Source organism: Mirounga leonina, unplaced genomic scaffold (genome assembly GCF_011800145.1).
Source record: "Mirounga leonina isolate KUSES-001 unplaced genomic scaffold, KU_Mleo_1.0 Mir_168, whole genome shotgun sequence".
NCBI lineage: Eukaryota > Metazoa > Chordata > Mammalia > Carnivora > Phocidae > Mirounga > Mirounga leonina.
This window is the reverse complement of record NW_023270426.1, coordinates 32,312,451-32,333,788: the sequence shown is the minus strand read 5'-3', so window position 1 is coordinate 32,333,788 and position 21,338 is coordinate 32,312,451. Positions and strand designations below refer to the sequence as shown.

Here is a 21,338-nt window from a genome sequence, read left to right as displayed (position 1 = left end):
GCTGTCAACCCATTTGTCCTTCTCAGAGCAGCATGACTTCTCAGCTTCATACCTGTGGTTATTGGAGATTAGGAGGGTACATTTTTATGACCCTTTAATGAGTTCATATTAACTTAGAATATAATTCTAATCATGCTCTCCAAGGTTCTGCATGATCTGGCCTCTGTCCTTTTTATTATCACATCTTGAGCTGCCTCACCCCCTTCCTTACCACAGCTACTCTGATTTTTTGGTTCCTTAAAGATGCAAGCTCTTTCTCAGGGCCTTTTAACATGCTGTTTCCGGTGCCTAGAAATGCTCTCCTCCCAGCTCTTGCTATTCTTAGCTCTTCTATCCTTAGATTTCAGCCCTGAAGCCTTCTCCACAGAGAGGCCTACTCTGACCCACCCACCAAAGTCTTGATTCCAGCCATTGTGGTGGCAACAGCCTTGTTCAGGTATCACCTCATAGCTTCAACTGCACTTAGCTTCTCTCAGTTTCTGCTCCAGGGTTCCAGAGACTCCAGGATTTTTCTGATGCTGCAGTAGGACCTTCACATGTGCAGGCTGGGATTGGGCGGGAATTAATAGCCCAGGACCAATAGAAGCTGATGGGCCAATGCTTCTCTCTTCTGTCCCTTGGGTGGACAGTTTTGAGGAGCATTCTACACAGTTCCTTAGTGTCCCGCAGGATCAACCCCATGGACCACGGGAGTGACCAACTTGAAACTCTGCCCTGGTTTCAGCTTTTCTTCCTTCCTTCTTTCCCTTTCTGTAGTCCCCACGTCTCTTCTCTGGGGTCACTTCCCAAAATAAACTACCTGCCTGTAAACCCTGGCCAAGCTTTCCATGGAGAACTTAGGTGAAGAGAGTCCTCTCCATTAATTTTATTTATTTCTACAATTATTCTTTGTTTTATGCAAGCCTAATTCTGTACATTTAGAATGTAAGTTCCAAAGGGCAGGAACCTGGTCATTTTCAACTGTTTGCATCCTCAGCAACTAATGTGAAATTCTTGGCACAGACACGCCATCACCATATATGAATGAACACATTTCAAAAATGCTACATTTAAGAATATTCTAGGCATTAAGAGGCAATATAGCATAATGGTTGGTTAGGAGCATACAATCCAGAGTCAGTCAGTCGGTCTTGGGTTGCTTCTTGACTCTGCCATGTAAGTACCTCAGTGGCCTCAAGCCAGTACCAAACCAGGCTGGACATCCCAGTTTGTAAAATGGGACTGTTTTGGGAGTGTTATGATTTCTTTCTTTCTTTAATCTCCCCCTTTTTATAGTCGTTGAATAAAATTTAGACTTGCACAAATATAGGATCCATTTTATATCTTCCAAATTTGTCAGTCCTTTAGCTTTATTTTCCAAGTATGCCTGAGTTGAATAATATCAACCTAATGGCCCACAGCTGAGAATCAGAAGATTTAGGGGTGTGGTAGCGTAAACATTACACATCTTGGTTCCCCCTAAGAAGTGCTTTAAAACATACTTAGATTAATCAAAAGTAGACAAAGAGCAGTGCTAATGTGTGACATGTTAGTTTCCTCCATTTCTTGTCTTTTGCAGGGCCTACCTCCATGTGATTCTATTTTAAAGTTGTAATTAGAACCATTACCGAAAGATAGTTCTGTGGAATTGTAGTAACTTTTTTTTTTATTATTATGTTATGTTAATCACCATACATTACATCATTAGTTTTTGATGTAGTGTTCCATGATTCATTGTTTGCAGATAACACCCAGTGCACCATGCAGAACGTGCCCTCTTTAATACCCATCACCAGGCTAACCCATCCTCCCACCCCCCTCCCCTCTAGAACCCTCAGTTTGTTTTTCAGAGTCCATCATCTCTCATGGTTCATCTCCCCCTCTGATTCCCCCCTTCATTCTTCCCCTCCTGCTATCTTCTTCTTCTTCTTTTTTTTTTTTTTAAACATATAATGTATTATTTGATTCGGAGGTACAGATCTGTGATTCAACAGTCTTACACAATTCACAGCGCTCACCATAGCACATACCCTCCCCAATGTCTATCACCCAGGCACCCCATCCCTCCCCCCCCCCCCCACCCCAGCAACCCCCCGTTTGTTTCCTGAGATTAAGAATTCCTCATATCAGTGAGGTCATATGATACATGTCTTTCTCTGATTGACTTATTTCGCTCAGCATAACACTCTCCAGTTCCATCCACGTCGTTGCAAATGGCAAGATCTCATTCCTTTTGATGGATGCATAATATTCCAGTGTGTGTGTGTGTGTGTGTGTGTGTGTGTGTGTGTATACCACATCTTTATCCATTCATCTATTGATGGACATCTTGGCTCTTTCCACAGTTTGGCTATTGTGGACATTGCTGCTATAAACATCGGGGTGCACATACCCCTTCAGATCCCTACATTTGTATCTTTAGAGTAAATACCCAGTAGTGCAACTGCTGGATCATATGATAGCTCTATTTTCAACTTTTTGAGGAACCTCCATACTGTTTTCCAGAGTGGCTGCACCAGCTTGCATTCCCACCAACAGTGTAGGAGTGTTCCCCTTTCTCCACATCCCTGCCAACATCTGTCGTTTCCTGACTTGTTAATTTTACCCATTCTGACTGGTGTGAGGTGATATCTCATTGGGGTTTAGATTTGGATTTCCCTGATGTTGAGCGATGTTGAGCACTTTTTCATGTGTCTGTTGGCCATTTGGATGTCTTCTTTGGAAAAATGTCTGTTCATGTCTTCTGCCCATTTCTTGATTGGATCATTTGTTCTTTGGGTGTTGAGTTTGATGAGTTCTTTATAGATTTTGGATACTAGCCCTTTATCTGATATGTCATTTGCAAATATCTTCTCCCATTCTGTCGGTTGTCTTTTGGTTTTGTTGACTGTTTCTTTTGCTGTGCAAAAGCTTTTTATCTTGATGAAGTCCCAATAGTTCATTTTTGCCCTTGCTTCCCTTGCCTTTGGCGATGTTTCTAGGAAGAAGTTGCTGCGGCTGAGGTCGAAGAGGTTGCTGCCTGTGTTCTCCTTTAGGATTTTGATGGACTCCTGTCTCACATTGAGGTCTTTCAACCATTTGGAGTCTATTTTTGTGTGTGGTGTAAGGAAATGGTCCAGTTTCATTCTTCTGTGTGTGGCTGTCCAATTTTCACAACACCATTTGTTGAAGAGACTGTCTTTTTTCCATTGGACATTGTTTCCTGCTTTGTCCAAGATGAGTTGACCATAGAGTTGAGGGTCCATTTCTGGGCTCCTATTCTGTTCCATTGATCGATGTATCTGTTTTTGTGCCAGTACCATACTGTCTTGATGATGACAGCTTTGTAATGGAGCTTGAAGTCCAGAATTGTGATGCCACCAGCTTTGCTTTTCTTTTTCAACATTCCTCTGGCTATTCCAGGTCTTTTCTGGTTCCATACAAATTTTAGGATTATTTGTTCCATTTCTTTGAAAAAAGTGGATGGTATTTTGATGGGGATTGCATTGAATGTGTAGATTGCTCTAGGTGGCATTGGCACCTTCACAATATTTGTTCTTCCAATCCATGAGCATGGAACATTTTTCCACTTCTTTGTGTCTTCTTCAATTTCTTTCATGAGTATTTTATAGTTTTCTGAGTACAGATTCTTTGCCTCTTTGGTTAGAATTATTCCTAGGTATCTTATGGTTTTGGGTGCAATTGTAAATGGGATCGACTCCTTAATTTCTCTTTCTTCTGTCTTGTTGTTGGTGTATAGGAATGCCACTGATTTCTGTGCATTGATTTTATATCCTGCCACTTTACTGAATTCCTGTGTGAGTTCTAGCAGTTTTGGGGTGGAGTCTTTTGGGTTTTCCACATAAAGTATCATATCGTCTGCAAAGAGTGAGAGTTTGACTTCTTCTTTGCCGATTTGGATGCCTTTTATTTCTTTTTGTTTTCTGATTGCTGTGGCTAGGACTTGTAATGCTATGTTGAATAGCAGTGGTGATAGTGGACATTTCTGCCGTGTTCCTGACCGTAGGAGGAAAGCTCTCAGTTTTTCCCCATTGAGAATGGTATTCGCTGTGGGTTTTTCATACATTGCTTTTATGATATTGAGGTATGTACCCTCTATGCCTATACTCTGAAGAGTTTTGATCAAGAAGGGATGCTGTACTTTGTCAAATGCTTTTTCTGCATCTCTTGAGAGGATCGTATGGTTCTTGTTCTTTCTTTTATTAATGTATTGTATCACATTGATTGATTCGCGGATGTTGAACCAACCTTACAGCCCAGGGATAAATCCCACTTGGTCATGGTGAATAATCCTTATAATGTACTGTTGGATCCTATTGGCTAGTATTTTGGTGAGAATTTTTGCATCCATGTCTATCATGGATATTGGTCTGTAATTCTCCTTTTTGATGGGGTCTTTGTCTGGTTTGGGGATCAAGGTAGTGGTGGCCTCATAAAACGAGTTTGGAAATTTTCCTTCCATTTCTATTTTTTGGAACAGTTTCAGAAGAATAGGTATTAATTCTTCTTTAAATGTTTGGTAGAATTCCCCTGGGAAGCCATCTGGCCCTGGGCTTTTGTTTGTTGGGAGATTTTTGATGACTGCTTCAATTTCCTTAGTGGTTATAGGTCTGTTCAGGTTTTCTATTTCTTCCTTGTTCAGTTTTGGTAGTTGATATATCTCTAGGAATGCATCCATTTCTTCCAGGTTATCTAATTTGCTGGCATAGAGTTGCTCATAATATGTTCTTATAATTGTTTGTATTTCTTTGGTGTTGGTTGTGATCTCTCCTCTTTCATTCATGATTTTGTTGATTTGGGTCATTTCTCTTTTCTTTCTGATATGTCTGGCCAGGGGTTTATCAATCTTGTTAATTCTTTCAAAGAACCAGCTCCTAGTTTTGTTGATCTGTTCTATTGTTCTTTTGGTTTCCTTTTCATTGATTTCTGCTCTGATCTTTATTATTTCTCTTCTCCTGCTGGGTTTAGGCTTTATTTGCTGTTCTTTCTCCAGCTCTTTTAGGTGTAGGGTTAGGTTGTGTATTTGAGACTTTCTTGTTTCTTGGGAAAGGCTTGTATTGCTATATACTTTCCTCTTAGGACTGCCTTGCTGTATCCCAAAGATTTTGAACAGTTGTGTTTTTGTTTTCATTTGTTTCCATGAATTTTTTAAATTCTTCTTTAATTTCCTGGTTGACCTATTCATTCTTTAGTAGGATGGTCTTTAGCCTCCATGTATTTGAGTTCTTTCCGACTTTCCTCTTGTGATTGAGTTCTAGTTTCAAAGCATTGTGGTCTGAAAATATGCAGGGAATGATCCCAATCTTTTGGTACCGGTTGAGACCTGATTTGTAACCTAGGATGTGATCTATTCTGGAGAATGTTCTATGGACACTAGTGAAGAATGTGTATTCTGTTGCTTTGGGATGGAATGGTCTGAATATATCTGTGAAGTCCATTTGGTCCAGTGTGTCATTTAAAGTCTTTATTTCCTTGTTGATCTTTTGCTTAGATGATGTGTCCATTTCAGTGAGGGGGCTGTTAAAGTCCCCCACTATGATTGTATTGTTGTTGATGTGTTTCTTTGCTTTTGTTATTAAATGCCTTATATAATTGGCTGCTCCCCTGTTAGGGGCATAGATATTTACAATTGTTAGATCTTCTTGTTGGATAAACCCTTTAAGTATGATATAGTGTCCTTCCTCATCTCTTATTACAGTCTTCGGTTTAAAATCCAATTTGTCTGATATAAGGATTGCCACCCCAGCTTTCTTTTGGTGTCCATTAGCATGGTACATGGTTTTCCACCCCTTCACTTTCAGTCTGGGGGTGTCTTTGGGTCTAAAATGAGTCTCTTGCAGACAGCATATCGATGGGTCTTGTTTTTTTATCCAATCTGATAGCCTGTGTCTTTTGATTGGGTCATTTAGCCCATTTACATTCAGGGTAACTATTGAAAGATATGAATGTAGTGCCATTGTATTGCCTGTAAGGCTGTTACTGTATATTGTCTGTGTTCCTTTCTGGTCTATGTTGCTTTTAGCTCTCTCTTTGCTTAGAGGACCCTTTTCAATATTTCTTGTAGGGCTGGTTTTGTGTTTGCAAATTCCTTTAGTTTTTGTTTGTCCTGGAAGCTTTTTATCTCTCCTTCTATTTTCAGTGATAGCCTAGCTGGATTCTTGGCTGCATATTTTTCTCATTTAGTGCTCTGAATATATCCTGCCAGTCCTTTCTAGCCTGCCAGGTCTCTGTGGATAGGTCTGTTGCCAATCTAATGTTTCTACCCTTGTAGGTTACATATGTCTTCTCCTGAGCTGCTTTCAGGATTTTCTCTTTGTCTCTGAGACTGGTAAGTTTTACTATTAGATGTCAGGGTGTTGACCTATTTTTATCGATTTTGAGGGGGTTTCTCTGTGCCTCCTGGATTTTGATGCCTGTTTCCTTCCCCAAATTAGGGAAGTGGTCTGCTATAATTTGCTCCAATATACCTTCTGCCCCCCTCAGTGTTGTTTCGTCTTGTGGTATCACCTATCTCTCAAATTCTGCCCTTGTGATCCAGTAGTTGTTTATCTCTCTTTTTCTCAGCTTATTTTCCATCATTTGGTCTTCTATATCACTGATTCTCTCTTCTGCCTCATTTATCCTAGCAGTTAGAGCCTCCATTTTTGACTGCACCTCATTAATAGCCTTTTTATTTCAACTTGGTTAGATTTTAGTTCTTTTATTTCTCCAGAAAGGGTTTCTCTAATAACTTCCATGCTTTTTTCAAGCCCAGCTAGTATCTTTAAAATCATCTTTCTGAACTCTAGTTCCGACATCTTACTAATGTCCATATTGATTAGGTCCCTGGCAGTCGGTACTGCCTCTTGTTCTTTTTGTTGAGGTGATTCTTCCGTCTTGTCATTTTGTCCAGAGGAGAATAGATGAATGAGAGAACAAAATGCTAACAGGGTAACAACACCCCCAGAAAATATACACTAAACAAATCAGAAAAGACCTGAAACTGGGGGAAAAGAAAGGGAAAGAAAGAAGAAAGAGAGAGAGAGAAAAAAAGATAAAAACAAACAAAAACAAAACAAAACAAAAAAAACAGAATATGATCAAATATGATCAGGCTGGTACATAGATCAGTGCCACACACTAGATTTTGGGCGTATTTTGGTCTGTTAGGAGAAAGTGCCTCCCAAAATTTTAAAGAAAGAAAAACTTATATATGTATAAAAATCAGGATTAGTATGATGAAGGGATGGAATATGACTGTAAAGATGAAAAGTATAAAAGATTTTATAAAAGGAATTGATAAGATAAGTTGAAAAAAGAAAGGAGGATTTAATAAAAAAAAAAGGAGAAAATGTGATCAGGAAGGAGGCTAGAACAAAGCCATACACTAGAGATTTAGGGTATATTTTGATCTGTTAGAAGAAACTGTATCTCAAAATTTTAAAGAGAGAACAACTTATATATATATACCAAAAATAAGTGTAACTACTATGAAGGAATAGAATATGACTCTAAAAATGAAAAATAAAAAATATTTTTTATAAAAGGGGTTGATAAGATGTTGGTTGAAAAAGACAAAAAGAAAAATTCAAAAAAAAAAAGTTAAGAAAAATTAACTGTGAAAGACTAAAGAATTGTGGGAAAAAAGTCATGGATTCTATGTGCAGTATTCCCCTAGCGCTGGAGTTCTGCTGTTCTCGTTGATTGGTAAACTTGGTCTTGGCTGGCTGTTCTCGCTGAACTTCTGGGGGAGGGGCCTGTTGCCATGGTTCCCAAATGTCTTTGCCGGAGGTGGAATTGCCCCGCCCTTGCTGGTCTGGGCTAAGTAATCTGCTCCGGTTTGCTCTCGGGAGCTTTTGTTCCCTGCAAGCTTTCTGTACAGCGTCGGAGGACAAGAGTGAAAATGGCAGCCTCCCAATCTCTGCCCCAGAGGAGCAGAGAAGTCGGGGCCCCACTCCTCAATATGCCCCCAGAAAAAAGCAGTCAATCACTCCCGTCTCCCTGGTCTCCAGCCACACTCCATGCTCACCTGGTCTGTGACCGAGCGTTTCTATCTCTGGGCACAGGACCCCGTGTGGAGTCTCCAAACCCAGCAGATCCCTGTGGTGCACTCCCGCACTGCTTCTCCTGGGGGAGGAAGGGGAGTCTCCCCGGATCTGACACTTGTTGGGTCCCTGCTGGAAGTGCAGTGGCCCGACTGTGCGGCGGATCTCGGTTTTTGGCAACCCCGAATTGAGAGTCCGCTCCTCCACTCTGTCTCTGCAGCCGGCTTCCCCGCTCCAATACCTGGGAGCTCTGCCACACTCAGGCACCCCTGGTCTTTCTGTGACCCCGAGGGTCCTGAGACCACACTGTCCTGCAAGGGTTCCACCCCCCACTTAGCCACTGGAGTGATGTCCCTCAGTGGAGCAGACTTCTCAAAATTCCGATTTTGTGCTCCGTGGCTCTATCACTTGCCAGAAGCGGACAACGGAGCCCCCTCCCTTGCCGTCTATCCTCCCGAATATCACCTCAGATTCACTTCTCCACACGTCCTACCTTCCAGAAAGTGGTCTCTTTTCTGTTCAGAGAGTTGTTGCTATTCCTTTCTTTAATCTCCTGTTGAGCTCGTAGGTGTTCAGAATGGTTTGATCCCTGTCCAGCTGAATTCCTGGGACCAGATGAAATCCAGGTCTCCCACTCCTCCGCCATCTTGCTCCCGGAATTGTAGTAACTTTTAAAGCAATGATTAAATATTACATTGAGAAATGCTGCTGGGGTGAGGGTTGGATGCCATTACTGCTATGAACATATACCTTGGACGGGCCACTCTCCTGCCCTCTCCCTTTCTAGTGTATCAGGGGCAAGTTCCTTCTTTTCCAAGTAGAAAGAAAGAACTGTCCCATCAATATTGGCATTGTGTGGGTCACCCTGATAAGATAATTTGTGCCTACCTAGGGGCTGGAGAATGTTTGTGCCTTGGTTCCAGCAAGCTCCTCTCCTCCAGAGTCACTCTAGAGAAAGAGCAAAACCCAGAAAGCTTGGGTCATAAGCCTCCATTCAGGTGACTCTTAGGAACACTTCCTAAATTCTTTCAACTTGTGGGAAAAAGAGGACATAGATGGTGGGTTTTAGTGCTGAAAGCTTCAATCCGAGACAAAGAGTGTCTGTGTCAGCACATGGGAGGGAGGCAGAGACGTGGATGCCTGGATTTGTTCTTGGGCTGCGGGAGGGCAACAGTGCTGCACCGCTCCTGATATTGTGACTTCAGCCTCCTCACTTGCAAAGAGCATGCCCCACTCCTCTCCTGACTTCCCTTTTAACTTCCTCTTCTTACTGATCCCAACCTGCAAGGACCAAGACAGGTGGCCAGGCCCTGTGGGTCAGAGTTGGGTAAGGCAGGTGGCAGGGCAGCATGACGAGGAAATACAAGGGTGGTGGGGAGAGAGGGATTGTGTCTCAGGACTTTCCTTCTCATGTGGTGTTGCAGTACACCATCATAAAGTAAGGGCGGTAGAATAGGGAGACCAGAAAGTATTGTGGAATGTTGAAGAGAGGAGATCTGGGCCCTGATTCTGCTGCTGGCTAGTGCATGATCTTCTCTTTGAGCTTGTTTCCTGGAGATTGGACAGATGGTTTTCTAACTTGGGCAGGTGGTGATTCTCCGTCAGCAGAGTTTTAGCCCTTCACTTTGTATGGTCTGGTTCTGCCCACATCTCACTCTCAGATGGTCCTGGACCCTACAAAAGTCAGCAGGGAGTCTTATGTGGTGGCTTTTGCAACAGGAATCTAATTTTAGGTGCTATTATTTTTCAAGCACATCAAACTAATATTTTTAGTCTGTTTTTTAGTTGTTTTCTTAACCTAGAAGAATATATTATGGAGTTGCACATAGCCTGAGACATGGTGTGTGGTATGGATAACTGAGCTCCATAAAAATGATAAGATCTCCTGAAATTATATATGTGTGTACATATACATATATGTGTGGTTTTGTTTGTTTTTGTTTTTTTTATTTATTAGATATATTTATTATTTTTCTCACCTAAGTGCAACGATTTTTAAATTTCCTTAAACAAATAACTAAAAAAAGTATTCAAGAAAATAAAACACAAATGGGAAATTAACCATTAGATGTTTTTACTTCATACCAACCCTACATTTAATCTAGAAAACAAACAAAAACACTTTGAATGAAGTGTTACTAAAACGCTAACCAAATCATTGACCATAAACCTCATACATGCATTTCAAGGTACCACTGCTAAGAATTCTGTTAAGACCAGTTTAATCACTAAGAACACTACATAATAGAGGACAGGAACACAGGTCATTAGATGCGGTCCCTGCCCCTTACCCTCAGATTTATGTCAGAATAAAACTGACAGTTCTGCCAGGCTCTGAACCCCCAGTGACCCCCATCCCAATCCCTGGAAGCAAAGAAGATGCCCTGTCACACAACTTTATATAAGTTGTAATAAAACAAAGCCTAAGTTTTCTTATCTTTCTATAGGAAATGGTCAATTATTTGATAAATACTAAAACACTTCTAGGAATTCATTTTATGAGTTCGTTTACCAAACACATTTTGCAAGAACCGACTACACAATAAGTTCCTTTGGAATTTGGTCCACAAATTCACTTAACAGGTTGGAAATTTAAAACCTGCAAGAAAACAAGAAAGTGGGGAATCCCTAATTGTAACATGTTGTAATTATTAAATGGATATACAGACATACTAAAAAGTTTTGCTCACAGAAGTCACAAACTATAAAAGGGATATACTTTTTGAGTAAAAACAAAGAACTAAACTGATATCCTTCTTTGTTTTGTGAGCACCATAGCTAAGATAAGTTAGACCTGAATTCACCGTCTACTCCTATAACCCAAAAAATCTAAGATAAAAAATTTAATTTGTCTTACTACATACTTTCCAGCCATTAACTGAGATGTAATTATGAAAGATTAAAATTGCCTTAAAAAGGGGTTGTAATAGCAGCTATCAAAGCACTATTCAGGCATGATTTTGAGGAAGCTTTCAGGTTTAGAGTTAGCCTTCTTTGTCAAAAATCTTCACAACTTCATCAAAAACTTCGTCAATAGACTTAAAGGCATCTATTTTCTAGACTTTCCCCATTTCTTCATATAAGTCAATAATTGGCTTTGTTGACCGAAGATAAGTCTGAATTCTCTTCTCCAAGCTCTCTGTTGTCATCACTTCTACCACTACTCTTTCCCCTCTCAAGGCGTCGTTCAATACAGATCTCATTATTACAGTCAAAAAACAGAATGAAAGACACATCTGCCTTCCCATCCATGGTCTTGTTCCAACCTTGAAGGTTGTCTTGATTTCTTGGAAACCCATCAATCAAGAATTTATTCTTCTTAGCATTGGCAGCCATTGTCGGATCCATTTCCTTCTTTTTTTTTTTTTTAAAGATTTTATTTATTTATTCATGAGAGACAGAGAGAGAGAGAGGCAGAGGGAGAAGCAGGCTCCCAAGGAGCAGGGAGCCCGATGTGGGACTTGATCGCAGGACCCTGGGATCATGACCAGAGCCGAAGGCAGACGCTTAACCATCTGAGCCACCCAGGCGCCCCATTTCCCTCTTCAACAAACTGATGGTTATCTCAACTGGCACAATCTTTCCATCTTTAATGTACTTTTCAATGAGTTCACCATACTGTGAATCTGGGTCCTTCCTTTCATCACGAAGAAGTTCTCCTGCAGAAAGGTGTGTGTAACCATATTTCATTCTTAAAAGTCCATCTCCTCCTCTAGTTGCAACTAGAGGTCTCATCTGGGTGGCTCAGTTGTCAAGCATCTGCCTTCGGCTCAGGTCATGGTCCCAGGATCCTGGGATTGAGCCCTGCATTGGGCTCCCCGCTCAGCGGGAAGCCTGCTTCTCCCTCTCCCACTCCCCCTGCTTGTATTTTCTCTCTCGCTGTGTCTCTCTTAGGTGAATGTTGACAATTTTATGGTATCAAATCTCTAATCATCTTGATGGACTTCTTTCACTTCTTAGCAATCATCCTTCCTTCTTTCTTAATTTGGGTGACATGGTTCTCGATGATGTGGGCGCACTGGGTCCCCTTGCCAGCGCTGGGACCACCGAGGATGAACACGACCAGCGGTTTCATGAGGCAGTGAGGGCAGAGCAAAAGCAGCCGGCGGGTCAGCAGCGGGAAGCTAAGGCCCAGGACGTGCAGCAACCTGTGGTCGCAGAGGCTCAGCATACACAGTGTCTCGGCCCGACTCTGAGGAGAGTTGACAGCGGCCCGGCCGGCCTATATGTGTGTTTTTGTATATGTGTACACATGCACGTGTGTGTGCGAGGGAGAGAGATTGGGTTTAAATAGCATTATCACTTTTTCAAAAGTTCCTTCATGCTCTTCCATGTGATTTCAACACAATTTTGTTATATTCTCTTTATCTTCATTATTTTCTTGCCTCATTCCATATTGCTGCTCAAAGCAGAATTTTCAGAACACCTCGAGGTGTTTTTAAATTAAGCCAGTAAACAGCTTTAGTCAACACCTCCAGCGTGTCACAGTGACACAAGCCAACACAAACAGGGAGTGGGAGGTTTGCTGACAGCTCTGGGCCCTGAGACCTCAGGACTGGTTTGGTGAGGCAGACTCAAAATCAAGCAGGGACTCGTGGAGGAGCCAAAGAGGACTCAGTCATGTTGTCTCTCGTACCAGCTCCCTGTACAAGGAAAGGAAATTCTAGAAGAGGTTAAGCCCTTCTTTTAGTCAAAGCAAGAGAAGAAACACGCACGACTGGGGCAGGCATGTAGGTATACAGATGTTAACTCAGCACCTCCTATATAAGGTCTTAGTGTTGTGGCAGGGCTGGTTCCACATATCTTCTTTTGTGTTTGGTGTCTGGGAGCTATAACTAAAGCTCCAACATTATTGTGTGTGTTAATTAGGATATGGGTTGGGCCATTGTAATGACAAGATTCCCAAACACAGTGGCTTAAATAAGAGAAGAGTGTTTCTTTCCTACATGGAAGCTCAGGTATCCTCTCAGGAGTTAGCTGGTACTTTATTATGTTGGGGACCCTGCTCATGTAAAGTGTCTTGCTCCCCCCTAAATGTTCTTCAGTTATCCTGTTTAAAAATGAAGCTGTTCCATAGCCATACAGTAAGTAGAGAAGTTCAAGCATGCATCGCAGTGGGTGTTGGTAGTATGATATAGGTTACATGGCGCCTTACCGTATGGTCTGTAATTTTTTCCTCTGCCACTTGCTAGCCGGTGAGCTTGGGCCAGTTACTTAACCTCTCTGTGCCTAATGTATAAAAAGATGATAAGAGTACCTACCTTGTTGTCTTGCTGTAGGCTTACATGTATGAATGAGTTAATACATGCAAAGTGCTTAGAACAACACCTAGACCATAATTATAACCTAATAGCAGACACTGTTGATGACTTACCTGTATCTGTTGGTACTCACCATTTTGTAAACTCCAGATGGTTTTATACTGTAAGAATTTGTGACTGTCTACCTCCAGGCTTCCTCTGGCCTCTAAGGGTGTGCTCTGCTGCGTGCAAGGCAGACCCTAAATGCCGAGAAGTTACAAGATAGCAGGTAGCCCTCAACCTGGAGGTTGAACTGTCCTCAACAGCTTTCTTGTTCCTTGGGTGAGATGACTCTGAGGCGTTTTCTATCGCCCCATAGAAGTCCCAGGACAACTGAGTCCTGACTCCTCACATTAGCTACCTGCTCATTGGCATATTCTGTATTGTTTCCTTGCTTTCCATGGTTCATTTTCCCACTCTCCTGATCCTCTTGACATTATCACACAAATTAACTACCTGTATTCAGGATCAGCCTTTGGGAAACCCCAACGAAGACACTTTCCTCTTACTACACACTTTTGTCCAACTGCAATGGTCTTAGGATAAACTCTGATCCTGGCAGCTCTAGCACTTCCCTTTTCATGCACCTCCATCTCCTGGTGTCCCTCTTCTTACTTTAACAATTACATCTGCACCCGGATGAGACAAAGGCAGACTCCTCTGCCCCTTAACCACTGTCTTCCCCTTGCCTCACACTGACATATATAGAGTCCCATGAAAACCAGGCTACAAAGGAAATGGACTGTTGTGGCAAAGAATATTCAGTATCTTTGGGGTTAGCTGCCCTGCCTGACTTCCTTCAGGCTTGTTCTCATTTCTCTTGGGGTCTGCACATATGGCATATTGCTTAGATCTGTGCCTGGGTTACAACTGCACATTAAATCTGAGACATGGGGGTGGACCCAGGTACACAGCTCCACATCCTGTTGTGATGGATGAGCATTCTCTTTCCATTTCCTCCCTGGGGCAGGGAGAGGATGGAAGTGTTTTTCATGAAGACAGGAAATATCTTCACTATGCTTTGTGAACTAGATGGAATTATCCTAGAAAAGCAGGTCCATTGGAGTGAGGAAAGAAGGTATGTGGACTGGGTTTTCAACTGAATGATTAAATGATAGTGCTCTCTGTGGCCACACCCTACTATTTTACATCCGTTGTTGGAGAGGGACAACCTGGCGAGATAGAATCAATGTTGCCTTTTTAAAAATATGCTATCATTTCACTGGTATATTTATGCAAGACCCAATTCCAAGAAGCCCAAAGATAATACAGGTGATCCTCATTTTGCACGATTCCAGTATGTGTTAATTTCAGGCACTACAGTTCAGTTAGTTTAGTAAAATAAAAGCAGCCCCCTCCAACAACACAGTTAAAATTTCAGTTACCATGGCATAGGAACTGTGAGTACTGGCACAGAGTATGAACTTACTTGCTAATTGGTCAGTATACAAATCACTTCTTAAATATGTGCATTATCATTAGTTATTTACCAATCATGTCACTTCTTTCAAATTCAGTGATTGGTCACTGTGCATCTGTTATTCATGTTACCCACAGACAGCAAAGTGTGTAGTTGTGTTGCCTCCTTGTCTTCAGTGATAACCCATGTGACAATTTACAGGATAATCAGGGGAATGAATTGGCCAACAAAAATGGAAGAGAAAAAAGAAAGGAAAAGTGATAACGTAGGAAGTAAAATTCAAATTGAATGTTTAGAAAGTTTAGGAAATATAACTGGGAGCCTGGGAAGGTTGACCTTGGAGCCATTTTAAAGATTCAAGATAAGCAACCAAAGGAACTTAGATAACTTATCACCATAAATGAGGAAAATTACAAAACAATGAAGATGTCCCAGAGGACATGACGCCAGCAAAAAAAAAATCACATTTCACAGCATTGAAAGTGCATTGAAAGTGCAAAGTATAACATGGTAAAACTGACCCAAATTTTGGAAAGGAGACTGACAATTTACCAAGGCATGGAAAAGGTACTTGCTCTGTGTTTTAAGTTATATGACAAGAAGGCAGGCACTATTCTAATTATCCTAGATAAATTTTTACAAAGAAATAAAATACTTTAATTCTCAATATTTCTAATCAGCTAAATTACAGTGTGCTAAATAAATATTTGTTTTACTATTTTTTCATTTCCCTATACATTCGTAACTGACAGTGAGAGTGTTTTCAGTATTTTGACAAAAATTTCTAAAGGTCATGGACCAATTTAATTTCCCCCACTGATTATTAATATCATTTTGCACAGTTTCAGCCTACACATCATTTTTACAACAGTGCAAGGACTGCCTATACTTGGGGTTTTATCTTATTTTTTTTTTTAAAGATTTCATTTATTTATTTGACAGAGAGAGACACAGCGAAAGAGGAAACACAAGCAGAGGGAGTGGGAGAGGGAGAAGCAGGCTTCCCACAGAGCAGGGAGCCTGATGTGGGGCTCAATCCCAGGACCCTGGGATCATGACCTGAGCTGAAGGCAGATGCTTAACGCCTGAGACACTCAGGCGCCCCGGGTTTTATCTTATTTATTAGGACTGTGAAAACAACATGGGCATTGGATCCTGTGTGCCTGGGTTCACAGCCTTACTCTAACACTGAACTGTTACTGTCCACTGCTGGTCAAATACACCAACCTATCTGAGATTTAGCATTCTTATTTGAAAAACAGAAATAATTATATTTACCACCTAGAGTTCTTGAGGCCAGAGATGAGAAGGCCTCTGGAAATACACTTGACATTTAGGAAACATTCAATAAATAAGCTCCATGAAACTGGAGACCCTGTCTCTTTTCTTCATTGTAGTATCCCTGGCATTTAGGACAAAGCCTGACATGGAATAGTTGCTCAATAAATATTTGATGCATAAAACATTGAAGAGTCACATTTAGTATTCAAAACATGTTAGTGACTTGGTTGTCTTCTTGTTTTCTTACTTTCTGGATGCTGTACAGCCTCAGAGAATTGAAGAAATCAGGGGACCCAGTTCTACTGAGAACGCAGTAGGTTCGTCATTGACCTATAATATTGTCCTTCTCTTACAGTCATTTCTGCCTTGTTTGTCCCTGCCCATTTGGTTGAGGTGGCACTCAGCAAGGTTAACATTTTTCATATAAATAAGGAACTCATACAGATCTCTAGGAAAAACATTAAGACTTCAAAAATGGGAAAAGAAAAGAACAATTTGCAAATCACTTAAGAAATATTTGGAAAAATTCAACCACACTAGTAATCAAGGAAATATAAATCAAAACCAGAAAATTGTTCTCTTTGTGATCACATTTTCACAGATTTCCAGAGGGATGGAGGCAGAGGTAGTAAGGGTGAGGTGAGCAAACCTTCTTCTCAACTGCTTTTTGCTTGTGAGCATTACTATAATCCTTTTAGAAAGCAATTAGAACACAAGGATCGTTGGCCATTGACTTAGTAATTCTAATTCTGGAAATTGATCCTGAGAATTCAATGCGGATGAAGCTTTAGCATGAAGATTTTAATCACAGCGTTTTTTGTAGGAGTGGTTGTGGGAAACTACATGTATGTTTGACAATGGGAATTGTTTAGGTGGAAGAAGGCATATGTACTTTCTGTTCTGCAGTGTATGTCTATAAAGAGTTTGTGTATAAAGAGTGTATGTCTGTAAATGTGATAGAACACTGTATATAAAATATATTTTTAATTACATGTAAAATCCAAATAACTGATACCTAATGCCCCCTTGAAAGAAAATACTCCAAATGTGAATAATTACCATTTATTATGGCTCTAACATATTCCAGGGGCTTTGAATATTTTGTCTCTAATTCTCATAGCAATCCTGCATGGTAAATATTGTTATGCCTATTTTACAGATGATAAAATGAGACTGAGACAGCCAGCTAGCTATGTACCTCTGCCTGACAGTAAAGCCTGCACTTTCCTGCCAAACAGGCTTGGTTGGAAGTTTGTTCTGTTTTGTTTTTTAATTATGAGAACAATTTTCTAAAATTTTCTAAGTTTTTATGTTTATTTAGAAGCATAGATGATTTTAATAATGATCATTAAACCTGGATAAAAGAAAACAATGCAACCTTTGTAAGTCGTTTGTTAACTCTGAGCCTCCATTGCTATCAAATAAAGAACCCCTATCCCTGCTCACTTGATAGGGCTCTATATTGAAACTTATGTGAGCTAGCAGACAACATGTATCAAACCTTTTGAAGTTATAAAAGGCAAGATGCTCAAGTTTTAAGTGCTCTTATACTAACTTCTTAAATAAAAATTTTTATTTACTGTAGTTATTTATTAACTGTCATTATTACTTTAAATCTTATAAGAGCTAAAATCCTTCAATAAAATGTGTGCTTCCTCAGTCACAGATTTAGTATCTGTCTCAGTTAAGAAATGGGGCGGGGAGGGGGGTCATTGTTTTGCACGGTTGATATGGAAAATGTAGCACATGTCCAGCATTCTTTGGGAAAGGAAGTAGAATGCTTCCCTATCAGCTGTTTTGGAAAGAAGGTAACTGTGGAATAGGCTGGAAGTGCCAATCGGGAGCTTTCCAAAAGCACTTTCATTGATTCTTGTTGAATATTCATGGACTTGAAACTTTCTGCCTCTGATTGTCCATTCTCTGAGTCTGGCACACTGCAGCCAATGGTTTTCTGGTTGTTTTCCTGAGGATTTGGTGGTGGTGTTTTTGCTGCACATTGCATTGTGTGAGTGAGTGAGCAAGTGAGTGTTGTGTGTGTGTATGTTAGAGCACAGCCAGATCCTGGGCATTTACAGAGCATTGCCTTCAGGGGCTGTTTACTCTGGACTCTCTCCAAGATGCCAGACTCGTTCTAGATGATTCCTCCTGACAAAAGGACAAGGCTTGGCTCATCCTCAAAGATTATTCAGATTATGCACCTTGCCTGTTTATTTGCGTTTTGCCCCAGGGGGCATCCTGCAAGCCCCCCAGAAGAACTTAAGAGATGTGAAAATTTTGTTCTTTCTGCACCCAACGAGAGCCTCCTGAGCAGCTCCTAAGGAAGCAAGTAGAAATGTTTGGCCGGAACAGCTACAGCTTGACCTTCCCACAAAGTTCAAAAGGTTATTTGGTCAGCGACTCCCTCCTGCAACCTGCTTGTGTGCAGCCACAAATTTAACCTCAGGACTGCCTGCCACGCAGATCATTTAAAGGAAGGTGCCTTCAGAGTGCAGTGCATTGTGGGGAACCTGCTAAAAAGAAATGATCTTTTTCTTCTTTGAGAGGGAGCGAATGTGGCATGGAGTCAAAACATCAATTAAATATACAATTGGCTCCATTTACATGACAAGCTTTGAGTCCTGCCTTAGTCACTGAATAGTAGCTTTCTCCCTGCTCAGAATTGCAACCATAAAGTGGGATCTTCAGTCTGGCCTACTGGAGACTGCTCAGGCCCTTCTCTCTCAGCTGTAATAACATTCACCGTGATATACATCCCACCAACATCATTCAGCCCTGGAGGAAGTTTAGTTTGGCTGATTTAAACTTAAAAAGGGGAAAGAAAAGCTTTTTTTTCTTGTTTTTCTTCTAGATTAGGCTACAGTTTTGAATTAGTTTTTGTAATCACCTGTACTTATATATATGTGGAAAATGCAGTCTCACATGTTAATCATAACCATTGGCCAACTCTGGTAAGATCACAGATGAAGTAGGAGATGATTGTAAATTGTTTCCATGAGTGTGTTATTTATTTTCTTATTGAACCCTTTGTCCATGTATAGCACTTGGTGTGTATGCAGCAATGTAGTCAAGTGACAGGTTTTAAATGTATGTAAGGAAGACAGTTTTCAGAGAAACTAGAAAAACAATATGCAACAATAAAGGAATGGATGTGTTCAAGAATGGCAAGAGTTTGCAAACTTTCTTTGATAGGTCCTGATAGCATCATTTTAAGCTTGTGGGCCGTTCGATCTCCATCACAACTACTCAGTTTTATTATTGTAGCGCAAAAAACGACAGCAGACTGTGAGTGAGACTGTGTTCCAATAAAACTTTATTTACAAAGTCAGGCAGTAGTTTTCAGGTCCCTAGTTGGCCAGTTTCTTAATTATGGTGTAATCCATTTGATGCATGCATCTGGTATGTTGCTTTCAGCTGAAAGTAAGGAAAAACCCAACCAAAGATAGCCTAAAAATCACATTAATCTCACGTAAGAAGATTATCTTGAATAAGAAGAAATCTCATAATAGGAAAGTCCCAGGGCTGGTTAATTAAAGCAGTTTGATGATGTCATCAAAGGCCCAAGGTTTTTTCCATCTTTCTGCTCTCCCACCTTTGGCTCATTGGCTTGTTCTCAGGCTCACCTGATGGCTGGTCACAAGATGGCTGCCACAGTTCTAATGTTATAGGTAGATGCAATAACATCCAGTAGAAAAATTAGACTACCCTCCCCCCACATCTCTTTTTCTAAGAGCAAGAAAATCTTTCCAAGAAGAACCTTCCATTTCATAGACCATGTCTTATTGACCAGAACTGGGACAGAACATTTCAAGAATTATTTGGAGTAAGTTACTGTGTTAGTTGTCTGCAGCTCTTATGACATCAAACTCGGTAATACAAAACAATGGAAATTTATTCTGTCACAGTTCTGGAGTCCACAAGTCCAAAATCAGTAAAATTAAGGCATTGATAGGGCTGTGGTCCCTATGGAGGTTCTAGGGGGAAATCCATTCCTTGTCTCTTCCACCTTCTGGGGACTGTTGGCAATCCTTGGCATGTGGCCACCTCAGTCCAGTCTTCAAATGTCTCTGCTTTATTTTCATATCACCTTCTTTGTGTGCCTGTGTGAAACCTCCCTTTGGTTCTCTCTCTCTTTTAAATGTGGAACTTTTCACAAAAAATGCTTGTCATTTTTGTGCAGGATCATGCTATCTTCTCTATAGTATTCCATTTTTGGCATGTGTGCTGTGGAAACCCTCTCTTATAAGGAAACTGGTGATGGCAGTTAAGGCCACCCAGATAATCCAGCAAGATCCTTAACTTAATCACATCTGGAAAGGCCCATTTTCCAAATAAGGTGACATTTACAGGTCCAGGGATTAGGATCTGAAAGCTTTGGGGTCCATTTTTCAAACTACTACAGTCACGGAGAACTTTGTCAAAGTAAAAAACATTGCCACTTTCTGAAAGAAAGCTATTACATCAGTTACTGGTTAAGAGAGAACTACCTTGACTGTTCTATATTAATGAAGATTTGCTTACGTCAAATAAGGGAGGTGTAGGCCAAAAAATATTGGATTCAGCCAGCAGGGAAGATCTGGAATAGGACTATTAGACAGGTAAACAGCAGTATCTGCTGTAGCGTATGTGTTTGGCAATTGTGTTTAGCAAAAGCTTACAATGATTTAAGAATATAATGTGTATAAAATAAGGTAGGAAAAACTTTTATCTGTATTGTGGTCACAACACAACAAAATACTCTTGGGCATAAAAAAGAAGAGACAATAGAGATAATACACTAAAAAATCACTATCGGTTAGGGCACCTGGCTCGTTCAGTTGGAAGAGCATGTGACTCTTGATCTTAGAGTCTTGAGTTCAAGCCCCACGTTGGGTGTAGAGATGACTAAAAAAATAAATAAATAAACTTAAAAAGAAATAAATCTTTAAAAAAAATTACTAGAGGTTGTGTGGAGGTGGTGGGAATATGGATGACTAATTTTTTTCCTCTCCTTTTTTGTAATTCCTAAAATCTTAATAAAAAGTATATATTGCTTAAATTAAAAATATATTTTAATGATAAATCAATAACATTATGTCATTAGATAATACTGTTTTTTAAATTATTTCCATCTATTTTGTATCATTTCACTTAATTTATCTCTCAGTTTACTGTATCAAGAAATTACACAGAATAGCCACAGATTCTGCCCAAATTCTTCTGCTTTCAAAGAGACCCAAACCCCTCACCTGTCACTAGTTATCTTTCCAAAACACAGGTTGTGACATCTACTATGCTTCTTATCAAAACATTTAATGTCTCTCTCTTGCTTTAAAAAAATTTTCCTTCCTTCCTTCC

General features: G+C 40.5%; 1 long non-coding RNA gene, 1 other non-coding gene and 1 pseudogene across 2 annotated transcripts in view; 1 reads left to right on the top strand and 2 right to left on the bottom strand.

The window, feature by feature from the left end:
• The window catches only part of LOC118016798, a 134,138-nt gene that overhangs the window by 109,852 nt on the left and 2,948 nt on the right, over positions 1–21,338 (top strand). The gene's annotated exons all lie outside the window — the stretch shown is intronic.
• On the bottom strand, positions 10,958–12,218 carry LOC118016797 (annotated as a pseudogene).
• LOC118017212 lies at positions 20,136–20,237 on the bottom strand. The gene has a single exon (XR_004681077.1). It is a non-coding gene; the product is annotated as a U6 spliceosomal RNA (small nuclear RNA).